Source organism: Elaeis guineensis, chromosome 2 (genome assembly GCF_000442705.2).
Source record: "Elaeis guineensis isolate ETL-2024a chromosome 2, EG11, whole genome shotgun sequence".
Lineage (NCBI taxonomy): Eukaryota > Viridiplantae > Streptophyta > Magnoliopsida > Arecales > Arecaceae > Elaeis > Elaeis guineensis.
The window spans coordinates 69,660,633-69,687,741 of record NC_025994.2 but is presented as its reverse complement, the minus strand read 5'-3'; the positions used below and the strand labels follow the sequence as shown (position 1 = coordinate 69,687,741).

At 37.2% G+C, this 27,109-nt stretch overlaps 1 non-coding gene across 1 annotated transcript; it reads left to right on the top strand.

The window, feature by feature from the left end:
- The first annotated feature begins 14,888 nt into the window (after positions 1 to 14,888).
- LOC140855923 (small nucleolar RNA R71) lies at positions 14,889 to 14,995 on the top strand. Its single transcript, XR_012139366.1, has one exon. It is a non-coding gene; the product is annotated as a small nucleolar RNA R71 (small nucleolar RNA).
- The last annotated feature ends 12,114 nt before the right edge of the window (positions 14,996 to 27,109 follow it).

The following is a 27,109-nucleotide window of genomic DNA, read 5'->3' as shown; positions in this document are numbered from 1 at the left end:
CGCTGGTGCAAATAATGGAAAGGAAGACCACCGACTTCCTGTGAAAATCCATCATCTGTCGCTTTGATCTATCCCGAGTGATCATCACCAACAATGACCGACAATTCGACAATATCAAATTTGAGAAATTCTGTGCAATGCATCACATCATCCATAGATTCACCTCGATCGAGTACCCACAATCCAATGGAGAAGTCGAGATGATCAACAGGATAATTCTACAAGGCCTAAAGACAAAAATCGATCGAGCTAAAGGATGTTGGGCTGACAAACTCTCCAGCGTCCTATGGTCTTACCGAATGACTTCTTAGATCTCGACCGAAGAGATCCCCTTCAAACTGGCATTCGGGACGAAAGTGGTGATCTCGATTGAGATCGGCCTACCTTCGACTCGGATGGAGCACTACGATGAACAGACCAATTTGGATAAATGACAAGCTGACCTGGACTTGCTCAATGAGATTTGAAGACAAGCCCAACTAAGGATGGATTTCTACCAACAAAGGGTAGCTCAGTACTACAACTCCCGAGTTAAGCTTAAGATTTTTCAAGCCGGAGACCTGATCCTCAGGAGAGCCGAAGTCTCCAAACCGATCAAGCAAGGAAAGCGATCCCTAAATTGGAAAGGTCCTTATAAGGTTTCAGCAGTTCAATGACCTGGAGCATACAAGATCGAGAATGTCGACGGCATGGAGATTTCTCAGACATGAATATCGAGAATCTATGGATGTATTATCAGTAGAAATGCCTTGTAAATAAAAATTTCTCTTTCCTACAATTTTGTGTTAAACAACTCTCACTCTCGGATGCTTAACCCTCGGTCGAATTAGAGGTCACCTCGGCCAGGTTTGAGGTATGACGATGGGAACCCTTGGTCAAGGACCAAGACCGCCTTGAGAAAATTTGAGGCTCAGCAAATGGTGACGCTCCTCTATGACGGAACGGCCTACAACAAAAATATGAAGGGAAAGAAAGCCTGTTTCTCGCAGATAACCAGGGTTGCATCTAAAATTTTTTTATACATTTAACTAAATAAAGATCAAATCTTTATGTGGATTACAATGGAATAGGGATCAAATCTTCAGAATATGGATTCAACCTTTGCATAGGCCTGAAACTGCATGCCCTCTACTTTGCGCGCATGCCAGGCACCACAGGAAAGTAGGATGAAGCTTCAGATTGATGCGCCTTCGCAAGGCCACCAAGGGAGGGAAGAGAGGTGCTGGTGTGACACCTCACACCAGCAAAGGAGATGCCCAAAGAGGAGGCCATGGCAAGGAGAAGGGGACGGCAAGGAGGAAGACACGCCAAGGATGGAACGCCCACAATGCCTCATGCCTCTCTCTCTTTCTCTCTTTTCTTACACTTTGATTGCTATGCATCTATAGGTAGAGACCCTCTTTATTTATAGATGATTTTCATGACCCAATAGGAATAGGACCTCTAATTCAAATAAACTTTGAATCAATCCATAATTTATTAAAGAAAGATTTCTATATGAGAAATGATTGGTGCCTTATATGGTGCCTACTTTGCACCCACACCCACACCCATGTGAGATGGCCCACAACCAGCACCATACCAGGTGCTAGTCAGCCATGAAGGTGAGAGAGTCTTAGTGAAAATGGGTTCTAAGGATCTCATTCAAAATTGGTTCAATTCGAATCTAATTCGAAGCTGATTCGAAATAATTTCGAAAGGCTATCAATCCTGAACTGTTTAGGACTTTAGGACCTAGTTTAACTTAGAATTTTGAATCCAAGTGAGTCTAATTAAATCAGATTAAATTTAAAATTAATTAATACTTAAATTCAATCTCTCATAAGCTTTTTGGATCATAGATCAAAAAATATTCATCCCCGAGATTGAACCTGAACCTCAAGTGTAGTGCTAGCTAGACAGTCAACTCTTCAATCCTATTTGACCCATAATTTAATTTTCAATCAAGTGAGTCTATATGTTTAATCAAGTCAAGTACTTCTAAATTAGACATATAAATATAGATCAATATTTTTCTACGTCGTTTGACTTTTGTACATAACTCCATAGGTTCGAACACTAACCCGATAGCACAAGAATTATTTTCTATACTAATCGAAGATACCATCTAGCAATGGTTCTCGATGTCTGAATAGATTGAATAATCGTAAAGAAATATTTCAGAACTTATGCATATGGTTACCGCATAATTCATCCCTTCAATCCTGAATGCTCTAGGATGATCTCGAGTTAACTATCAGCCCTGAGTGTTTTATCTACATTGTATTTCAACCTTTCAAATCTATCTAATAAATTATCCTGATCAAGGCTTTACTAAATTGAAATACAACAATGCATCAGCTCTGATAATCTAGAGGAATCAATCCCATCTTGATCCACACATAGACTTTACAAGTACTTGACTGTATCCAATAGCTTTCCATCACTGCATTAGAAATCTAGATAGTCTGGTACCAAAACACAGTGAGTTACTTATAAGTCACTATGATGATCTCAGGTCTGAGGGACACTTACGCCCATATGCTGTGTGAGCAGTTCTTGACAGCAGAACGCTCAGCAGGTGAGTCACTTATTTAGTGATGATGTACTTCTATATCTCATCTGTATGCCATATTAATGTCACCGCACTTCTTGGTTAAGAGGACAACCAACCTATATGGCACACAACAACTTTCACTCGATAAATATTATTATTTTGTAATGATGTATCATTTGATTGCGAACATATTTAAGAACTATAAGATAAATCCTCCTTTATCGATTACTAATATAATTCTAAGGATTTCATCACAATACAAGAGTTTTACAAGAAAAATATAATTTTATGATGAATAATATCAAAATAACTTTTATTTATCAATCAATAATTCATATACAAAAAAAACTCAATCATCATACGATTGGTTTTAAGACATAATTTTCAGTAACTCCCATTTGGATTAAAGCCAATCAGGACAGTATTTTACACCCATCTTCCATTTGAAATTATTGAACTCTTTGATCCGAGAGCTTTAGTGAAGGGATCAGCTAGGTTCTCCTTTCCGTCGATCTTCTGAAGCTCGACATCACCTCAGTCCACGATCTCTCGTTCTAGGTGATAGCGGTGTAGAATATATTTGGTACGTTGGTGTGACTTTGATTCTTTCGTCTGAGCTATAGCACCAGAGCTGTTACAATACAATAGGATAAGGCCATCAATATAAAGTGTAACTCCCAGCTCGGTGATGAATTTCTGCAATCACACCGCCTCTTTTGTAGCATCCAATGCAGTAATGTATTTTGCTTCGCATATAGAATCGGTTACAGTATGTTGCTTAGAACTCTTCCAGCAAACGCTTCTTTACGTAGCCCGATATGCTTCTGCTGTCATCACTATCTGACTGAAAATTGAAATCAGTGTATCCCATAAATTTCAAATCAGTATCTTCATAGATAAGCATTGGTCTTTAGTATTTCTCAAATACTTAAGGGTTGTCTTCACAACCTTCCAATGATTTTTTTCTGGATCAGACTGGTACCGACTCACTACCCCTAGTGAATAAGCTACATCCGATCTCGTACATGTTATGGTGTACATAATAGATCTCACTATCGAAGTATATGATATTCTACTCATACGCTCTCTCTCCTCAAGGGTTGTCGATAATCCTTCTTGGAGAGAGTAATTTCATGATCTATCAGAAGATGTCTTTCTTGAAATTTTTCATGTTGAACCGTTTCAACATGGTATCAATATACGTAGATTGGGATAATCCAAGCAACCTTCTAGATCATCCCTATAGATCTTCATCCCTAGGATGTAGGATGCTTCTCTCAAGTCCTTCATGAAGAACTGTGATGATAACCATAGCTTCACACTCTACAAAGCTGAGATGTCATTTCCTATTAACAGTATGTCATCCATATATAGTATAAGAAAGATGACTATAGAATCGATAGCCCACTTGTAGATGCAAGGCTCTTCTCCATTCCTAACGAAGCCATATGTTTTGATCATCTTATCAAAATGCATGTTCCAACTTCTAGACGTCTGCTTAAGTCCATAAATATATCTATTTAGCTTGCACACCTTTGACTCATCTGTGGATATGAATTCTTCAGACTGTATCATATACACCTCTTCTTCCAACTCCCTGTTAAAGAAAGTGGTTTTGACATCTATTTATCAGATCTCATAATCTAAGTGTACAACTATAACAAATATAATCCGAATGGACTTGAGTATTGCCACAGGAGAGAACATCTCGTCATAGTCAATACCATATGCTGACGGTAACCCTTGGCAACTAGACGGACTTTATAGATCCCTACCTTTTGTCGCTCTTCTTTTTTCTTTATAAATCCACTGCACCCTATGGGTGTTATCCCTTCAGACGGATCAACTAGTATCCATACACCATTGATCTCCATGGACTCCATCTCGAACTTCATAGCCTCAAGTCATTTCTGAAAGTTGGGCCTTTGCATGACTTCTATATAGGTGATCAGAACCTTATTATGCTCATCAAATTCGATGGGGTCACCATCTTGGATCAAAAAATTATAGTATCTGTCCGACTGATATGGTACTCTACCAGATCTCCTCAATGGTGCCTCTACTGGCTCCAAATTTAATTTTTCAATCAAATCTAATTCTATGTGTATCGATCCTTCTGTAGCAAAATTCAGTGCAGGGGTAAAATGGTAATTTTAAAACTTTTTCAAAATCACTATTTTACAGTAGAAATTATTAATTAATCTAATTAATTAAATAAATTTACCTACACTAGAATCTAAATGTGATATATAGCATGCATTCATTTAAATTTGAAATTTAAATTCGAACAGTAAACACTTTACTGTAATGTGTTCAAAACACAATACCTTTATGCGGGTAGTAGATCGCCGCAATTTGATCATCGTCGGGAGAGTCTGATCATCACGATGCAGCCACACAGGTGTCTGGCCTCTGTGGATCATCCACACAAAGCTTCCAGTCTGATCACTCCTCATGAGTGCTAGCTCGTTGTAGAGCCCTTTTGACGGCTGATGCTGATCGAACTCCTTCGATCGATGTCTGTCAATTTTTTGGATACTTTGGATCATCAACAGATGTGCTTGAGAGGATGTTGAAGATCTTTCTGAGATTTTGTGGGCTCATGACACTCGTAGCTCACTTTCTCACTTCCCGAACCCCAGGTTAAAATTCTAGGGAACTCACCGAAAACCTTGCACCCACTTTTCTTTCTTTTCTTTCTTTTTCTCTTGGAAGGATATGGACTTCCTTCTCATGCACAAGACTTCCTCACGCCCCAGAATTTTTTCCAAAAATCTTCTTACACATGCCCACTCTTCTCCTCCTTTTATAACAACGTCAAACGTCTTATCCAAATGAAAGGATAAAGATGAGTAATTGCACATTTGAATTCAAATCAAATTTTGAATTCAAATGGACACCAACTCATCCCTTATCACTAAAGGCGTGAGGCATGGCTTAAATTGTGCATGGAGTGATTTCATGAGAAATATTTTCTCATGTAATAAATGGGGCATTAAAAAAGGGATAAGGCGCAAAGATTGATTGCCCATTCAAATTCAAATTTTATTTTGAATTTGAATGCCAACCAATCATCCTTATCCATTCATTTGGCACATTAAAGTGGGGCATGAAGAGGGCTTGCGTGAGAAAAAAATTCATGAGAAGTTCCTTCTCATGAATTCAAATGGGTGCAATGGAAGTGAGGTGGCGCATGGAGATTGGGTCAAGGTGGTTTCATTATTTAAACCAACCTAATTGAACCAAATAAGTTAGATCCAATTAGACTAATTTAAATCAACTTAATTAGGCTTAATTAAGCTCAATAGAATCTTAATCAAATCAGAAATTGACTAAGCCCAATCCCTGATCAAATCAGAGATCAAACCATCTCGACGATTAGGTCAACTCTTAACCTAATCGGGTCAAACCCAACTGAATCCAATTCAATTGGACTTGATCCAAAAATAATTACTCAATCAAATTGAGTTAATTAGTGATCAAATCACTAATTAAATCTCTCATAAATACTGAGTCTAAATTCGATGGGCAATCGGGCATCAAAATTCATCGATATGTAACCCTGATCGAAAAGTCCCAACCAGTGGGACTCTTGACCCCGGTCCCATAATGTGTGGAACTCATGATCAGAGAATTCTGATTCTCGATCACTGAGTTCCAAATATGTAGGATTCTACACCAGCTATCAGATCAGATAGGAATATCTAATGTGTGTGACCCCGTAGGTTCGAACCTAAGCCGGTAGCACAGGAACCAATTCCTGTACTAATCGAAGTGACCATCTAGCAATGGTACCCAACGTCCGGATAGGTTGAATAGTTGCAATCGCAACACTCAGAACCTACATGAATATGGTTACTGTATAATTCATCCTTTTGACTCCTGTGTTTAGGACGACTCCGGGTTAAACTGTCAACCCTGATCAGATCATCCGAATCGTGCTCAACTCAAACAGTCCTGTGACTCCTCACAAGGACTACCCTGGCCAAGTTTTGCTAAATTAAAATATGACTGTACACAGCTCCTAAACTGGAGTGGTCAATCTCATCTTGACACACGCACCGACAAGTCAAGTATTTGACTACACCCAGCAGCCTTCCGTCACTGAATTAAAAATTCAGGTAGACCAGTGCCTAAGTGCAGTGAGTTGCTTGCAAGTCACCGTGACGGTCTCAGGTCAGAGGGATATTTATACCATATTCCATCAGAGCAAATCTTGACAGCAAAATAGCTCCAAAGTCGGTCACGTTCAGTGCAGATGTACCCTTACATCTCACCTGTATGCCATACCAGTGTCTCCACACTCCTTGATTAAGAGGACAACCAACCTATATGGCATACAACAACCTATGCTTGATAAATTTTTGTCCTTGGTAACAACGTATCATTTGGTCACGAACTAGTTTAAGGACTAAACAACAAATCCTCCTTTGTCGAGTCTAAATAGTCCTAAGGACTTCACCACAACATAGGATTTCATTAGAAGATAAAATATTTTGTGATGAAAAAATACCAAAATAATTTTTATTAATTCATAATTCATGTACATATACAAAAATAAGCACAACCGTCAACAGGCTGACGTTTGAATTTGGGACACTATTCCCAACAATCTTCCACTTGGCCTAAAGCCAATCGGTGCAGTATCTAATACCCATCTTGACTTGTAGTCGTCGAACTCCTTCACCGCAATGGCTTTAGTGAATGGGTCGGCCAGGTTCTCCTTTCCGTTGATCTTCTAAAGGTCGACGACAGCCAAAATTTTATTCCCTATAATGCAAGGATATCATTCTCGATTAAGAGAATGTCATCCAATACAATACAAGAAATACTACTACTGAACCATTAGCCCACTTATAAATGCAGGGCTCTTCTTCGTTCTTAATGAAGCCATACGTCTTGATCGTCCTATCAAAACATATGTTCCAACTCTGGGATGCCTGCTTAAGTCTATAAATGGACCTCTGTAGTCTGCACACCTTAGACTCATCTGTGGATATGAACCCTTCAGGTTGTATCATATACACCTCTTCATCCAGCTCTCCATTTAAGAAAGCTGTCTTCACTTCCATCTGTCAGATTTTATAGTCCAGATGGGCAGCTATCGCAAGCATAATCCGAATGGATTTGAGCATTGCCATAGGAGAAAACATCTCGTCATAGTCTATACCATAACGTTGACGATATCCCTTGGCAACCAGACGGCTTTATAGGTTTTCACCTTTTCATCTGCGCCCCTCTTCCTCTTGAAGACCCACTTACACCCTATGGGTTTTACTCCTTAGGGTGGTGATGTTCAATCTTAAAATTTGTAAATAAAACCGCAAGCCACGGTGTGCAGAGTAGCACGACCAGCGAGTAGGGTCGATCCCACAGAGACTTGTTTTAAAAATGATTTTCAAATCTATGCTCAAGCGAGCTTTAACAAAAATCGAAAGTCGAAAGTTGTTTGCTAAAGACAATAAGACTAAGGATCTAGGGTTTTGAATCCACTAGATCTAATTAGGAAATTCTACCTAGAATTTTTCTTATTGATCCTAACGACTACTCCTCTTGTCTTTCCCAAGCATAGATTATGAAGGGACTAAGGCCCAACGATAACCCATCAAGATTCTTTACAGGGGAGTAGTAACTAGGATCCCTTAGGTTTTCTCCTCCTATGCATGAATCAACATGAACTATGAAGGGACTCTGACCCAACTGTAGTTCATCAAAAATTTTTGGCAAAAGAGGAAGAAAAAGAAACCCTAAGAAAAAGAAAGAACCCTATGTAAAATTCCTACTCATGATCTAGCTTCATCGCAAACCCTAGAAGGGATGCTTAGCTAGACATGATCTAAATCTACTTGCAAAATTTAAATACAGAAAAATAAACTACCCTAATTTATAAATTAAACTATCCTAATTGCATAAATTTAAACTGCATAATTTAAACTAACCTAATTGCATAAAATTAAATTGCATAAATTAAACTATCCTAATTGCAAGAAAAATAAATTGCATAATGTAAAGAGATGAAATTGCATAAAAATAAGATTTTATATATATAAAAAAAAAAATTATTACAAAAACCTAAAGCTGAGGCTTGAAAAGAGAGCTAAAAACCCCACTATCTAAGGTTACAAGCTTGATCGGAAGGAAGAATACATAAAACAAGGGCCTTTGGGGGCTTTTTATAGGCATTTGGGGGTTATAAGGTTTTCAAAACTTTCGATGTGGGACTAAGAGATTTTAGAGAGTTGTTAGGGGGTTTATGGTGCGCCGATGGGTCCATGGTCACGCGCCTGTTGCTGTGGACCAGGCGGCTAATCAGATCACCAAATCAGTTGATTTTTGATCAATTTTGATCTGATTTGACTCGGGTTTGACCCAATTGAGTCTTCTTTCTTCATTCTTCAATTCCTGGGTCAATTTAACTCCGTTTTGCATAAAATTTGCACCGTTGAATCCTCTTTCCTTGTTCTTTCTATTGATGATCTCTTCTTCTGCAAAATATAATAACAAGTATAATTTTTTAACAAAATTAGATAATTTAGATATTAATTGATACTTTTTATGTCAATTTGTGACATAAATCACACCCCCCAACTTAATCATTGCTAGTCCCTAGCAATGTACCAAAATAAGATCATAATTCAAAAAGATCCTTCCTTTGCAAATTAATTTAAGATCGAAATTCAAGAACTTTTTTAGTATTACTAAGTAATGAGCTTCGAATTAGAATCGGTAGTCAGTCTACTTAGAAGCTTTCTTAGAGTACACTTAAAGTTTTATAGCACTTGTGTGAGTGATAACTAACTTAGTATTTCAGTATTAACTTGTACAGGCCAATTGTATCATTTTTCATAACTTAGTTCGATTAATTTTCTATACACCCCAGATTAAACAAAGAACTAAGGTAGCTTTCACACTGTTTTTTTTTTTTTTTTTTTTTTTTTTTTTTTTTTGCTGAGCATCCTGACCTTCCCACCACTGTTTGATGCGAATCTCAACACTTGACTTAGGTGAAGAGACCCGGTTACTAGGCTTAGGGCAATCCACATTTACTCTGTGTTTTGCATTTTATTTCAGGCAGGTAGCTCTTTCCTTAAATTCAAATTTCTTCAATTGGGGTGTAGAGAAAATTATCTAATTTAAATAATACTCAAATCCTTAATTGACCTTACAATTAACACCTACTTTACCTTGTTAGTGTGCATGTGCAATTGGAAGTGCTAATAGTCTTTAAATGACCTAAGCCACCAAGAGTCTAACCAGCTAATCTTCTCCGTGACTCACTACATTAGCAAATACTTTCTAACTTACTCTTATTTCTTTTATAGATTAATTTATTTCATATATATATATATATATATATTTATTTTTTTTTTTTTTTTACATAATATATTAAATGCAAGAAATAACTCATAGTGGAAGGAAAAGAAATGATAACACCTGATTTTGTTCAAGCTCTCCCCCCAACTTGACGACATTGTCCCCAATGGAGTTTATTTAATTTAATTGTCCTAAGCAAACTGAAAACAAAGAAAGCATTAGAAATTAAATAAGCTGGGTTGCCTCCCAGAAGCGCTAAGTTTTATGTCTTCAGCCAGACCAAACCTCGAAGCAACTTAATTAGAATAAGTTGGTTCATAAAGAACCATGGCATCTTCAATAGTCTTGACAGGTAATTCCAAGAATGTTTTAATCGTTGACCATTAACTTTAAAGATAACACCATTACTTGGGTTTTCAATCTCAACAGCTCCGTGTGAAAAGACTTCCTTTACTAAAAATGGTCCTGTCCATCTAGACCTAAGCTTTCTGGAAACAGATGTAATCTAGAGTTATATAAGAGTACCTTTTGTCCGATATTGAAAGTTTTTCTCATAATTGATTGATCATGAAATGCTTTGGTTCGTTCCTTGTATATCTTTGCATTTTCATAGGCTTCATTTCTAAGTTCTTCTAATTCATTCAACTGAAGCTTTCTATGGTTTCCAGCGTCGTTCAAATTTGTATTTAGTTGTTTGATGGCCCACATGGCTTTGTGTTCTATCTCAATAGGCAAGTGACATGGTTTACCAAACACAATCCTATAAGGAGACATTCCTAGATTGGTCTTGAAAGCGGTTCGGTATGTCCAAAGTGCATCAATTAATTTCAAAGACCAATCCTTTCTATTGGCACTAACAGTTTTTTTCAGAATTTGTTTGATTTGTCGGTTTGACACTTCAACTTGTCCACTAGTTTGAGGATGATATGGTGTGGTCAATTTGTGGGTGACATTATACTTTTTCATCAATGTTGCAAAAGGTCGGTTACAAAAATGGGTTCCCCGATCACTAATGATTGCCCTAGGAATACCGAAACGGGAAGAATATTTTCTTTAAGAAACTTAATGACCATTTTGCTATCGGGTGTTCTACATGCAATTGCTTCTACCCACTTTGAAACATAATCAACTGCTACTAGAATATATTTATTTCCAAAGGAATTTGGAAATGGTCCCATGAAATCGATTCCCCAAACATCAAAAACTTCAACTACCAAGATTGGGTTGAGTGGCATCATGTGTCGCTTGGTGATTCGACCCATTTTCTGACATTGAGCACAACTTTTACAATATTCATGAGCATCCTTAAACAAATTGGGCCAATAAAAACCACATTGGAAACCTTAGCAGCAGTTTTCTTAGACGCGAAGTGACCCCCACATGCTTGATCATGACAAAAAGATAAAATATTCATGACTTCGTTATCTGGGATACACCTTCTAATAATTTGATCAGGACATTGTTTAAAAAGATAAGGATCATCCCAAATGAAATACTTCACTTGGGCAAAGAATTTATATTTATCCTGCTTAGTCCAATGAGAAGGTATCTTACCTATGGCTAAATAATTTACAATATCAGCAAACCAAGGTTCAGTAGACACAGACATGAGTTGCTCATCTGGGAAAGATTCATTGATGGGTGGTTCACTAGATGGTGCGACTGGAATTGGGACAAATGATCTGCTACAACGTTCTCAGTGCCTTTCTTGTCCCTAATTTCTAGGTCAAATTCTTGAAGGAGCAAAATCCATCTGATTAAACTGCCTTGGCATCCTTCTTTGCTAGGAGATGTCTAATGGCTGAGTGATCGGTGTAAATAATGGTGTGGGTCCCAACCAAATAAGATCTAAATTTCTCTAAAGCAAAGACAACGGCAAGGAATCCTTCTCAGTTGTGGTGTAGTTAAGCTGCGCATCATTTAAGTTTTACTTGCATAATATATCACTCTAGGCAGCTTATTTATTCGTTGACCTAAGATTGCGCCCACAACATGATCGGACGCATCACACATTAATTCAAATGGTTCAGACCAGACAGGAGGATGAATGATTGGAGCTGATACAAGTGCATTTTTTAGAAATTCAAAGGATTCCAAGCACTCATGAGTAAATTCAAATTTGGTATCCTTTGCCAAAAGATTAGTCAGTGACGTGCTACTTTGCTAAAGTTGGCAATAAACCTTCTATAGAATCCAGCATGACCTAAAAATGAACGTATTTCTTTCACAGATTTAGGTGGTGGAAGACTTGCAATTAGATCTATTTTGGCTTGTCCACTTCAATCCCCTTTTTAGAAATGACATGGCCAAAACTATTCCTGTTTGACCATAAACTGACATTTTTCCCAGTTGAGAACTAGGTGCTTCTCCTTACATCGTTCTAGAACTAATTGCAGGTGATTCAGACACTCGGAGAAGGTTAGACCAAAAACAGAAAAGTCATCCATAAAAATTTCTAGAAATCGTTCTATCATATCTGAAAACATGCTGATCATGCATCTCTGAAAGGTTGCCGGTGCATTACATAGTCCAAAGGGCATTCGTCTATAGGCAAAAGTACCAAATGGACAGGTGAATGTAGTCTTTTCTTGATCTTCAGCGGCTATGGGGATCTGGTTGTAACCGGAGTATCCATCAAGAAAACAGTAAAACTCTTGTCCGGCTAGTCTTTCCAACATTTGATCAATAAATGGCAAAGAAAGTGATCTTTCCTTGTCGCAGCATTCAACTTTCTATAGTCTATACAGACCCTCCATCCCGTTTGGGTCTAGTTGGGATAAGTTCGTTTGCATCATTTTGGACCACTGTTACCCCAGATTTCTTGGGTACTACTTGAACTGGGCTTACCCAAGAGCTATCAGAAATAGGATAAATTATTCCACTATCTAGGAGTTTCAGAATCTCCTTTTTAACTACATCTTTCATAACTGGATTAAGCCTTCTTTGGGCTTCTCTTGTTGGTTTAGCCTCTTCCTCTAAGTATATTCTATGTTGAACTATAGAAGGGCTTATTCCTTTGATATCTGCTATGGTCCAACCTATTGCTTCCTGATTTGCTTTTAGAACTGACACTAACTCCTCCTCTTGCTTGGGATCTAGGTCTGATGCAATAATTACAGGCAAAGTTTCTTTGGGTCCTAGATATGCATACTTGAGATGTTCTGGGAGGGGTTTCAGTTCTAAAATGGTGCTTCCTCTATCGATGATTTAGGTGATGGTTTCACCATCTCAATGATTGGTTCAGTAGGAAGTGTGATTCCTGATTAATCTGATTTTCTTTAAGTATTTCATTGACATCCTCAGACTCATGGATTAACCAGGGGTTAGACTCTAGGTCGACTTCATCATCACTAATGTCAATGGATTCATAAATACCATCTTGGACTACATTGACATCAGCATGAGAAGAGGATTCCTGTTCTAAGTTAAAAACATTAAGCTCAATGGTCATATTCCCAAAGGATAACTTCATTAGACCATTTCGACAATTGATTTCAGCATTGGCCGTAGCTAAGAATGGTCTTCCTAAAATGACAGGTATATGTCCTTTAGGATTCGCAACTGGCTCAGTCTCTAAAACAATAAAATCTATAGGGAAAATAAAATTTTCAACCTTTATCAGAACATCCTCGACCATTCCCTTAGGGATCCTGAGAGATCTATCGGCTAACTGTAATGTGATCCCAGTAGGTTGAAGTTTTTCTAATCCTAGTTGTTCATACACCGAATATGGAAGGATATTCACACTAGCTCCTAGATCTAGCAAGGCCTTTTTTATATTGGTTTCTCCAATAACACAAGAAATTGTTGGAGCTCCAGGGTCCTTATATTTAATTGGCACATGGCTAGATAGGTATGAACTGACACTTGCAGCCAAAAATACTTTCTTTGGTACATTAGTGGTCCTTTTCCTAGTGCAAAGATCTTTTAAAAATTTGGCATAAGTTGGAACCTGATGGATTATATCTAAAAGAGGAATATTAACTTGGACTTGTTTAAATACCTCTAAAATTTTGTCTAAATGTTCAGATTTATTGGATTTCAGTCTGTTTGGAAAAGGAGCTCTAGGATTTTTAAGTACTGGACTAGGTGAATTTTCAGTTTCTGGTGCTTGAGGTTGAAAGGTAGTAGTTTTAGAAGGTGACTCGGCAGATGAGTCATCTATATCATCAAGTGCAACTACCTTATTGTCTATTTGTTTTCCTGATCTTAAGGTATGAATGGCATTTACACCATTAACTTGGTTTCCTTGTTGGGGTCATGGACCATTTTGGTTCCTAGGATTTGGCTCATGTTGGCTAGGTAACCTACCATGTTCTCGTTCACTAATGGTCGAAGCCAGCTGACTTACTTGCATTTCCAGACGGGCTATAGCTTGGGTGTTATTATTTATGAGTTGACCCGTAGTTTGCATAAAGCTGGTATGTTTTTCATCATGGCTTCTAGGCTTTTCTCTAAAGAGGTAATTTTCTTGTCATTATCATGGAAGCCTGGCGGGTTGTTCATCACTGGGTTGGACCTTAGATTTTGCTGATTGAAATTTGGATTACCTACATTAGGATTCTGGGACCATGAGAAATTCAGGTGATTCCTCCAATCTGGGTTATATGTGGGTGCATAAGGATTGTTCAATGGTCCTTGATAGGTGGCATTCACCTGTGCACACTCATTCGAGTAGGAACATTCTTCTAAGACATGGTCTGGTGCATTGCACCCTTTACACATGGGTGCAGATATTTGATTTACATTGGCTGGTCTCTGTAATTCTAAGGCTTCCAATCTACGTGTTAAGGTTGCAATCTTGGCCTCTGATGCTAGGGTTGGTTGAATTTGATGCATTCCTCCTCTTGAAGGTGTAGTTTTATCAGGTTCCCTAGTTGTTTCCCACTGTAAATTTTTCTCGGCTAGGTCTTCTAAGAATTGCCAAGCTTCAGTAGTTTCTTTGTCCATAAATTGGCCTTGGCACATGGACTCTAGCATGGTTCTTGAGTTTGAATCTAACCCCTCATAGATGATCTGGTATAGTCTCCAAGTTTCTATTCCATGGTGTGGGCATTGGGTCAAAAGATTCTTGAAACGATCAAAGTACTTCCAAAATGATTCACCAGCTAGTTGGTAAAATTGATTTATTTCATTCCTAATCCTAGCTGTTTTATGATGGGGAAAATACTTTTTTAAAAATGTTCTCACAAAGCCCTCCCAGGTAGTGACAGAATAGTTTGGCAGACTATAAAGCCACTTCTTAGCATTGTCCTTAAGGGCAAAGTTGATTAATCTAAGTTTGACCTCATCCTCTGTTAATTGCAGTTTCATGGTTGCACATACCTCCTCAAATTCTCTAATAAATATATAAGCATCCTCTAATCCTGTGAATTTTGGAAGCATATTTATGATTTGAGGTTTGATTTCAAAATTGTTAGCTGTGGGTTGTGGCAACCTGATACAAGATGGTTGGATGGAGCCAACTGGATAACACAAATCCTTAAGGGTCATGGGTTGGATTGGTTCAGCCATTGGAACAACAGGAATTGACTCAATTCTAACTAGACGACCCGACACTCTTCTCCACACACGAGGTGTACGGTTCTCGATGTTTATACAATTTTTTTTTTTTAATAAAATTTTTATGTATAAGGAAAAAAAAAAAAAAAGAAAAAAAGTTCTAAAGAGAAGATCCTAAGGAGTCCTAAATCTAAAGAAAAGTAACCAAATTAATTTAAATTTTAATTTTTTTTTTTTTCAAACAAGTGAATCAATAAATTAAACTCAATCTATCCTAGGGTTAACCTAAATCTAGACAGCTCCTAACTGTTCCAAGATGACCCTTCAAACCTTCCAAGTGAGATTGATCAACTAGTTAGCCAGGTAAGTATAAGAGGTGGGAGGTTCACTCATCGTTGCCTTTCTAGACACCAAACGAGTTGGCCAGGCCAGCAACTGAACCAATTTAACAAACCACCCTCAGGGACTTGCCTAGACACCAACTAATCAAACAACTCAAACTTGGTAGAACTCTTAGGGTTCCTTGTCCTATTGAGCTCGAATTCCTTAAGGTTGACGTCTAATTGATTTTAAGATTAAAAGTCAGGTAATGCAATATGATGGAGATGGTTTTTGGGCTAAGGAAGGGTAATGAAATCCCCACCTTATCTTGTTAATGGGTTGATGCCCTTAGATTAATTATGAAAATGCAAATGCAAATAAACAAGATGACCAAGAATGTAAAAGATTTTAATTTAGAATTTTTTTTTTGATATTTTACTTCACGATTATGAAATGTCTTTTGTTTTGTTTTATATATTTTTTTTTTGTGATTAAGTAAATTCAAATGATTAGGTCTAAAAGCAAAAGTAATTAACTAAAAATAATAAAAGAGAAATTAGAAGCGTACCTGAGTTTTCCAGTAATCACCAACTAAATATAGAAACCTAAAGGAAAAAGAAAGAGAGTTATAACGCACGAAGAACAAATATTTGAAAACAATTTAAAACGCCAAATCCCCGGCAACGCGCCAAAAACTTGATGTTCAAATCTTAAAATTTGTAAATAAAACCGCAAGCGCACGGTGTGCAGAGTAGCACGACCAGCGAGTACGGGTCGATCCCACAGAGACTTGGTTTTAAAAATGATTTTCAAATCTATGCTCAAGCGAGCTTTAACAAAAATCGAAAGTCGAAAGTTGTTTGCTAAAGACAATAAGACTAAGGATCTAGGGTTTTGAATCCACTAGATCTAGATTAGGGAATTCTACCTAGAATTTTTTTTATTGATCCTAACGACTACTCCTCTTGTCTTTCCCAAGCATAGATTATGAAGGGACTAAGGCCCAACGATAACCCATCAAGATTCTTTACAGGGGAGTAGTAACTAGGATCCCTTAGGTTTTCTCCTCCTATGCACTGAATCAAGCATGAACTATGAAGGGACTCTGACCCAACTGTAGTTCATCAAAAATTCTTGGCAAAAGAGGAAGAAAAAGAAACCCTAAGAAAAAGAAAGAACCCTATGTAAAATCCCTACTCATGATCTAGCTTCATCGCAAACCCTAGAAGGGATGCTTAGCTAGACATGATCTAAATCTACTTGCAAAATTTAAATGCAGAAAAATAAACTACCCTAATTTCATAAATTAAACTATCCTAATTGCATAAATTTAAACTGCATAATTTAAACTAACCTAATTGCATAAAATTAAATTGCATAAATTAAACTATCCTAATTGCAAGAAAAATAAATTGCATAATGTAAAGAGATGAAATTGCATAAAAATAAGATTTTATATATAAAAAAAAAAAATTATTACAAAAACCTCAAAGCTCGAGGCTTGAAAAGAGAGCTAAAAACCCCACTATCTAGGGTTACAAGCTTGATCGGAAGGAAGAATACATAAAACAAGGGCCTTTGGGGGCTTTTTATAGGCATTTGGGGGTTATAAGGTTTTCAAAACTTTCGATGTGGGACTAAGAGGTTTTAGAGAGTTGTTAGGGGGGTTTATGGTGCGCCGATGGGTCCATGGTCACGCGCCTGTTGCTGTGGACCAGGCGGCTAATCAGATCACCAAATCAGTTGATTTTTGATCAATTTTGATCTGATTTGACTCGGGTTTGACCCAATTGAGTCTTCTTTCTTCATTCTTCAATTCCTGGGTTAATTTAACTCGTTTTGCATAAAATTTGCGCCGTTAGAATCCTCTTTCCTTGTTCTTTCTATTGATGATCTCTTCTTCTGCAAAATATAATAACAAGTATCAATTTTTTAATAAAGTTAGATAATTTAGATATTAATTGATACTTTTTATGTCAATTTGTGACATAAATCAGGTGGGTCAACCAATGTCCACACATCGTTGACCTTCATGGACTCTATTTCGGATTTTATGGCCTCTAGCCATTTTTCAGAGTCGGGTCTCTGCATTGCATCCATGTAGGTGATCGGATCCTCATCGTTTTCATCAAGTTCAATAGGATTATCATCCCGGACCAAGAAACCATAGTATCTGTCCAGTTGACGTGGTACTCTACCAGATCGCCTTAAGGGTGCTTGAATAATGGGCTCCGGATCTGATCTAATCAAATCCAATTTAGGTTCAGCAACTTGCGTCGATTTTTCCACCTATCGAACTTCGTTAAGTTCGACCTTAGAGGCAACAGTCCCTTCACCAAAAAATTTTTTTTCCAAAAAGATTGCCTTAAGGCTGACAAACACTTTTTGCTCATCAACTAGGTAGAAGTAATACCCTTTGGTGTCTTTTGGATACTTTATAAAATTACACTTGTCAGACCTAGGTCTAAGCTTATCCGTAATTAAACATTTAACATAACCCGGACATCCCCAAACCTAAGGTGCGAGAGTACTGGCTTACGTCCTATCCATATCTCATATGGCGTTTTGGTTACAGACTTACTCGAAACTCTATTTAGAAGGTAACAAGCCGATTTGAGTGCATATCCCCAGAGGGAGATCGGCAGACCAGCAAACTCCATCATGGATCGAACCATGTCCAACAAGGTCCGATTCCTCCTTTCAGATACATCATTATGTTGTAGTGTTCCAGGAAGAGTCCACTGAGAGAGAATCCTATTCTCCCCAAGATATGTCAGAAAATCATTGGAAAGGTATTCACCTTCTCGATCAGATTGAAGAGTTTTAATACACTTTCCAGTTTATTTTTCTACCTCATTTCGAAATAGTTTGAATATTTCAAACGACTTCGATTTATGCTTCATTAAATAGACATACCCATACCTCGATAGGTCGTCTGTGAAGGTTATGAAGTAGAAATATCCACCTCTTTCACTTGAGCTCATGGGTCCACATACATCAGAATGTACCAGACCCAAGAGTTCACTGGCTTGCTCACCTTTTCCAGTAAAAGGTGATTTGGTCATTTTACCAAGAAGACAGGACTCACAGGTTGGAAGTGATTCACAATCACCTACTTCAAGAATTCCTTCTTGAGCCAACCTGTTTATCCTATTCTTATTGATATGACCTAGCCTACAGTGCCAAAGGTAGACTTCTGAGACATTATCTATTCTAGGGGTTTACGGAGGTTTGAACCACATTAACAGGTTGTGATAGAAAGTAAATTCCATTATTAAGTTATCCAACAAACATTGTAACACCATTCAAAATGATATTGCAAATATTTCTTTTTATTAAAAATTGATAACCGTTCATGGCCAAAAGGCCTACAGAAATAATATTTAATAAAAAACTTAGACAATAGTGATATTCACTCAGAATTACGTTTCGAGAATTGATTACAAGGTTCATGATTCCTAATGCTAGAACTGAAACTTTGCTTCCATCTCCAACGTTCAGGAACCTCTCGCCTTCATCAAATCTCCTACTGACCTACGGACCCTACATCGAATTGCAAATATGATAAGAGCTTCCGGTATCCAATACCCAGGCAGTAGTATCACAAATGGAAAAGTTGCAAGGTGTTGTCATATAAGTACCTTGCTTCTTCTTTGGCCTGTTCGGGTCCAGGGAGGCAATGTATAGAGGACAGTTTTCTTCCAGTGCCCCTGCTTCTTGCAAAAGAAGCACTCCGCCTGGCTCTGGTCGGGCTTGCGCTTCTTGGTCTGACCCTGTGCAGATGTCCCAGCATGTAACTACACCTTCTTATTCTTCTTCTTCTTGTTCTTCTTTCCTTTCTTAAAGGGTCGACGACCAGAAGAAGACCCTCCCACAACATTCATCGACTCCTTATGAAGCTGGTGATCCTTCTCAAAGTTCTGTAGCAACCCCAACAAGCCGTGGGAGTTCACTGCAGGCTTTGTCATCCAAAAATGAGTAAGGAAGGGGAAGAAGGACTTGGAAAATAAATTAAGGATCGCATCCTTATCGAGCTGCTCATGCAGGGGAAAGCCCAATTTACTTAGGCGCTCAATCATTTCGATCATGTACAGTACATGATCAGTGACTGAGGCTCCATCCCTCATCTGAGCATTGAAAATGGCACAACTAGTTTTGTACCTTTCAACATCGTCAGGCATGCCAAAGGAGTCGTTCAACATTTAAAGCATCTCCTGTGGTTGGGTGTTCTCGAACCTGTGGCTGAACTCATCATTCATTGCCGCCAGCATAATGCATCGAACGGTGGTGCGGTCGTTGAGCCACTTCTGGTAAGTGTCTCGGACCACCCCTCTAGCATTCGGGGCTGGCTCTTCAAATGTCGGATCCGTTACTACATAAAGGATCCGCTCATGCTCAAGAATGATTTTTAATTTTTGATACCAGCTATCGAAATTAGGTCCCATGAGCTTGTCATTATCTAATAATGACCGGAGCGACAGGGTAGTGGCCATTAGCTACATAAAAAAAATCAAACCTATATTAGTACATAAATTATAAATACTAAAGACTTGGATTTTAGTCTAAAGTTTCTCCCAGTATTTTTACGAACTGGTAGCCTCAACCTCCAATTCGAGGAATTACTTTAATTCCTTAGTGGGTACTAGAATCCACACAGACTACACACGAGCCCAACTTTGGTTGGTCAACCCATGTGCATCTATGGGTAGGTTCATAACCAGTTGTTTCTCTAAACAACTTCTAGTAATTGATTTTGCCCCAGAACCTAATCAGTAGGCTTTGGCCTCCACTGAAAAGATCTGGTTAGGTCCAACCATTAACATGATTTGATTTGGTGAATCGGACCAATAAATGATCAGGCCCGACTTTGGCCGACCAACCTGACCACCATCAGAAAGACTCAAACCAAATTATCATATTATGAATGATAATTCCATTAGTCAATAAGCACCAGGCCTTTGGGCCTCCAATGATTATTAAACTAATGGACTCATTATCACTCACTTAATGGGAGGCTATGACTTAGTTATCAATATAACTTAATCATTTTTAGGGACCTAATAATTTTTGAGAATTTTATTAAAGGATAGATGAGAAGAAAATATCCAGTCAATTTCAATCCTTCCACTGACTTCACCAAGTTAGATTAAAAAGGAATTAATTAAAGCCGGTATTAGGAGCACCTAAATAGTCACACTGATTTACCTAATGACATGGGTGAGCCCTAATCACCAAGTGATCTAATCAAAACCTAATTCACCAGGTTGGCCAGGTAAGTGAGATCAGTGGTGGGGATAAGCCATTAACTCGTCAGAGATCGAATCACTGCGAGTAGCTCCCGCTTAAAAATCACTGGTCAAACTGCCAAACTTATCTTAGACACCAACCGGTTCATTAGTTTTAATTTGATCAACTTAGTAAATAGGGTTCCACTGCGTAGCCATGAATTAAGTCCATTTTGATCTAGTTAAAGATATGGATCCATTCAACTACAACTATTGGAGTTGAGTCTAGAGTATCCTTGACCTAATCTAATTCAACTTTTGATTAGATTTGATCAATTACTCTAATTTAGTCCAATTCTTTAAGCTAACCTTAGGTCTAACCCAATTATGGACCTAATCCATCTAACCCATTGACCCACAAGTTTATGCAATTGTCTTAGGTCTTAATTCACAATTCTAGACCTACTAGACAACACTTAATTCTTTTAATTAAGTATTTGGGTTGTTGGGTTAGGGTTTGGCATTTCGAAAATAATTTTAAATTTAAAAGGTTTTATTTTCTGTTCACCAAATATGTTGACTCATTTCACAAATAGATCAGCACATTTCATAAATAGTAATCCTATTGCTAATTACATAACAGAAAATAACTCAATCAAAATAAATCATGAATATTCCTTTAGATCTAATCTAACACATTCATGATAAATTTTATAATTAATATTTATAATTAATTCTTTCACTGCTTCATCTACATAGGATATAATTACAGCGGCACCCCTACCGCCATAGGAGATCCCATCGAATGGGAGGAGAGGACCTTTAAACCCTACTTTTCTCCTATGACCGGACGGTCATGGAACCAATCCAATTCGATTACTTGCTACTTGGATCAAGTATATCTAAATATATCAATTTTAAAATTTAAATTTTAAATTTCAAATTTTAAATTTTGAATTTCAAATTTCAAACAAATTTCAAATTTCAAATTTTTGAATTTTATATTTTGAATTTAAATTTTGAATTTTAAATTTTAAATTTTAAATTTGAAATTTCAACCAAATTTCAAATTTTAAATTTTAAATTTTGAATTTCAAAATTTTGAATTTTAAATTTTAATTTCAAATTTCAAAATTCAAATTTAAAATTTTGAATTTCAATTTTATTTGAATTTTGAATTTCGAACAACTTTCAAAATTTAAATTTTAAATTTTGAATTTCAAATTTTAAATTTAAACTTTTAGATTACAACTTAATCTATGCATGCAAATATATATATCATATCTAAGAACCCGCTCTGATACCATTTGTAGCGAAATTTAGTACAGGGGTAAAATGATAATTTTAAAACTTTTTCAAAATCACTATTTTACAGTAAAAATTATTAATTAATCTAATTAATTAATATAATTTATCCTACATTAGGATCTAAATATGATATATAGTATGTATTCATTTAAATTTGAAATTCAAATTCGAACAGTAAACACTTTACTGTAATGTGTTCAGAACACAATACCTTTGTGCGGGTAGTAGATCGTCGTAATTTGATCACCGTCGAAGAGTCTGATCATCGTGACACAGCCACACAGTGTGTCTGACCTCTACAGATCATCCACATGAAGCTTCCGGTCTGATCGACTCCTTACGAGTGCTAGCTCGTTGTAGAGCCCTTTTGACGGTCGATGCTGATCGAACTCCTTCGATCGATGTCTGTCGATTCTTCAGATACTTCAGATCATCAACAGACGTACTTGAGAGGATGTTGAAGATCTCTCTGAGATTTTGTGAGCTTACGACACTCGTAGCTCACTTTCTCACTTCTCGAACCCCAGGTTAAAACTCTAGAAAACTCACCGGAAACCTTGCACCCACTTTTCTTTCTTTTCTTTCTTTTTCTCTTGGAAGGATATGGACTTCCTTCTCACGCACAAGACTTCCTCACGCTCCAAAATTTTTCTTCAAAAATCTTCTTACACACGCCCCACTCTTCTCCTCCTTTTATAACAACGTCAAATGTCTTATCCAAATGAAAGGATAAAGATGAGTAATTGCACATTTGAATTCAAATCAAATTTTGAATTCAAATGGACACCAACTCATCCCTTATCCACTAAAGACGTGAGGCGTGGCTTAAATTATACATGAAGTGATTTCATGAGAAATATTTTCTCATGTAATAAATAGGGCGTTAAAAAAGGGATAAGGCGCAAAGATTGATTGCCCATTCAAATTCAAACTTTATTTTGAATTTGAATGGCCAACCAATCATCCTTATCCATTCATTTGGCATATTAAAGGGGGGCATGGAGAGGGCTTGGCATGAGGAAAAAATTCATGAGAAGTTTCTTCTCATGAATTCAAATGGGTGCAATGGAAGTGAGGTGGCGCATGGAGATTGGGTCAAGGTGGTTTCATTATTTAAACCAACCTAATTGAACCAAATAAGTTAGGTCCAATTAGACTAATTTAAACCCAACTTAATTAGGCTTAATTAGGCTCAATAAAATTCTAATCAAATCAGGAATTGACTAAGCCCAATCCCTGATCAAATCAGGAACCAAACCATCTCGACGATTAGGTCAACTCTTAACCTAATCGGGTCAAACCCAACTGAATCCAATTCAATTGGACTTGATCCAAAAATAATTACTCAATCAAATTGAGTTAATTAGCGATCAAATCACTAATTAAATCTCTCATAAATACTGAGTCCAAATCTGATGGGCAATCGGGCATAAGAATTCATCGATATGTAACCCTGATCGAAAAGTCCCAACCAGTGGGACTCTTGACCCTAGTACCCATAATATGTGGAACTCATGATCAGAGAATCCTGATTCTCGATCACTGAGTCCCAAACATGTAGGATTCTACACCAGCCATCAGATCAGATAGGAACCTCTAATGTGTGTGACCCCGCAGGTTCGAACCTAAGCCGGTAGCACAGGAACCAATTCCTGTACTAATTGAAGTGACCATCTAGCAATGGTACCCGATGTTCGGATAGGTCGAATAGTCACAATCGCAACACTCAGAACCTACATGAATATGGTTACTGTATAATTCATCCTTTTGACCCCTGTGTTAAGGATGACTCAAGGTTAAACTGTCAACCCTGATCAGATCATCCGAATCGTGCTCAACTCAAACAGTTCTGTGACTCCTCACAAGGACTACCCTGGCCAAGGTTTTGCTAAATTGAAACATGACTGTACACAGCTCCTAAACTGGAGTGGTCAATCCCATCTTGACACACGCACCGACAAGTCAAGTATTTGACTACACCCAGTAGCCTTCCATCATTGAATTAAAAATTCAGGTAGTCCAATGCCTAAGTGCAGTGAGTTGCTTGCAAGTCACCGTGGTGGTCTTAGGTCAGAGGGATATTTATACTCATATTCCATCGGAGCAAATCTTGACAGTAGAAATAGCTCCGGAGTCGGTCACGTTCAGTGAAAATGTACCCTTACATCTCACCTGTATGCCATACCAGTATCTCCACACTCCTTGGTTAAGAGAACAACCAACCTATATAGCATACAACGACCTATGCTTGATAAACGTTGTTATCCTTGGTAACAACGTATCATTTGGTCACGAACTGGTTTAAGGACTAAACGACAAATCCTCCTTTGTCGAGTCTAAATAGTCCTAAGGACTTCACCACAACATAGGAGTTCATTAGAAGATGAAACATTTTGTGATGAAAAAATGCCAAAATAATTTTTGTTGATTCATAATTCATGTACATATATAAAAATGAGCACAACCATCAACAGGCTGACGATTGGATTTGGGACACTATTCCCAACACCTTCCACCTCTTAAACTTTACCAAGTTTAATTTTATAGGCATTAGTTCTTTCTCTAAGAAACTCTTTTTCAAAAAGACTGCTCTGCTGCTGACAAACACCTTCTGCTCTGTAGCGAGATAGAAGTAGTACCTTTTAGTTTTCTTTGAGTACCCTATGAACAAGTATTTATTGAACTTAGGTCCAAGCTTATCTGTCTTTAAATGCTTGACATAAGCTGTACACCTCCAGACCCTAAGGTGTGAGAGCACCGGCTTACGTCCAGTCCATATCTCATATGGAGTTTTATCGACAGACTTGCTCCGCACCTTATTTAGAATATAGCAGGCAGCTTCTAGAGCATATCTCCAAAAAAGATTAGCAGACTCGCAAAGCCCATCATGGATCGGATCATGTCTAACAATATTTGATTCCTCCTTTCGATACCCTGTTATGTTATGATGTTCTAGGAGGTGTCCACTGTGAGAGAATCTCATTCTCTTCTAGATATGTCAGGAAGTCAATGGTGTGGTATTCACCTCCTTGGTCTGACTGAAGAGTCCTAATACTCTTTCCAGTCTGTTTTTCTACTTCAGTATGAAATTGTTTGAACATTTTAAATGATTCTGATTTATGCTTCATAAGATAGACATACACATACCTCGATAGGTCATCTATAAACATAATAAAGTAGTAGTATTCTCCTCTGGCATCTATGTTCATAGGTCCGCATACATCTGTATATATTAGACCTAGGACATCGTTGGCTCTTTCACCTTTTCTCTTAAAAGATGACTTAGTCATCTTACCAAGCAAATAGGATTCATTAATAGGTAATGATTCACAATCATCTATTTTAAAGACATACTCCTTGATTAACTTGTCGATCCTATTCTTGTTCACATGACCAAGTCTATAATGCCAAAGATAGGATTCACTGACATTATCTAATTTAGGATATTTACTGGATGTGTACATTCACGCCCCCGACCCGAGATTTGTATCGAGGGTCATGGCAACCGCCGCATACTTATAGAATATTTTTTCCATAAGCATGCAAGGCATCTCATCATGATATCTTCACAAACAGTTAAATAAATTTTTTTTTTAACTTCATTCAATAATCAAACCTTGGTTCAAATAACAAAAAAAACTAAGTGTTCAAAAGAAAGTAACTGTCTGACAATTCAATACTAAAAGCAAAACTAAAGGTCTTGAATCAATTCTGAAAAAATCCTAAATCAATGAGTTAACTCCATCTCTAATCGCTCTCCCAACCGAAATCCCGCATCATGCTAATTTTCTGGATCTGTAAGAAAAATATAAAACTTATCATGAGCTAAATAGCCCAGTAAGCAGTGTATACCTTTAACTGAATAATCAGGCAAATAATACTATGAATAACAATTCAATATATAATTTCATGAAATCATATTCATACTGTCAATCATATTTAGAAGTCAATTCATCATAATTTTCAATTATGCTTTTCTTCTTAATTTCATCAATTTCTTAAATTCTTCTTACCAACCATGACTATGACCACATTATCCCTTGGCAGGGTCATAATACCGCGTATCTGCTTGCGGTGGGCTGCGAATCATCTAGCAGCCAAGTCCTTTGGAACCGCTGGTCTAACTGGCGGTTTTGTCGCTGGTCTATCTGGCGACATGTCGCTGGTCTTACTGGCGACGTAAATCCTCAGGACAGTCAATTGCCAACGTATATGCCCCCGTTGGCGGGGTCCTCAACACAGTCAGGTTATCAATTTCATATTATCTTTCAATTCATATATTATTTTTAAAATAATATAAATAAATGATATTCGAGTCAAATCAACCATGTCATTCTTTGTGATCATACATCATCATAATAATTATTCAACAAATAACTTTAATCATAAATAATTTCTACAATTAACTTTAATCATAAATAATTTCAACAATTATTTCAATAAATAATTTCAATCACAAACATGCATAAATTCATTTAATTCAAAATTTTACCAGATAAATTCAGTAAAAGTAAACACTACTTACCTCAAAAGAAAGTCCAAACTAGAAATTCTAAGGATCTCGAAAATCCTTCTCAGAACCTGATATGTCAAATATCATATTTTAAATCAAAATTTCATCGAATTAAAAATAACTAATTTATTAAAAATCTAATGTCTCCACTAGGATCAATTCGTCTACAGCATCCCGATTTTCGAATTAATCCCTGGACATCTTAATTTTTATTTTTAGTTTTATTGCTAATTTTTTTTTATAATAAATTAATTCCATAAATCCTATGATCTAGAGAGAGAAAGAGAGAGAGAGAGAGAGAGCAAAGAGAGTTTCTCTCTCTCACCCCCTTTTTTTTTTCTTTCTTTTTCTTCTTTTCTTTTTCTTCTTTTTCTTCTTTTCTTTTTCTTC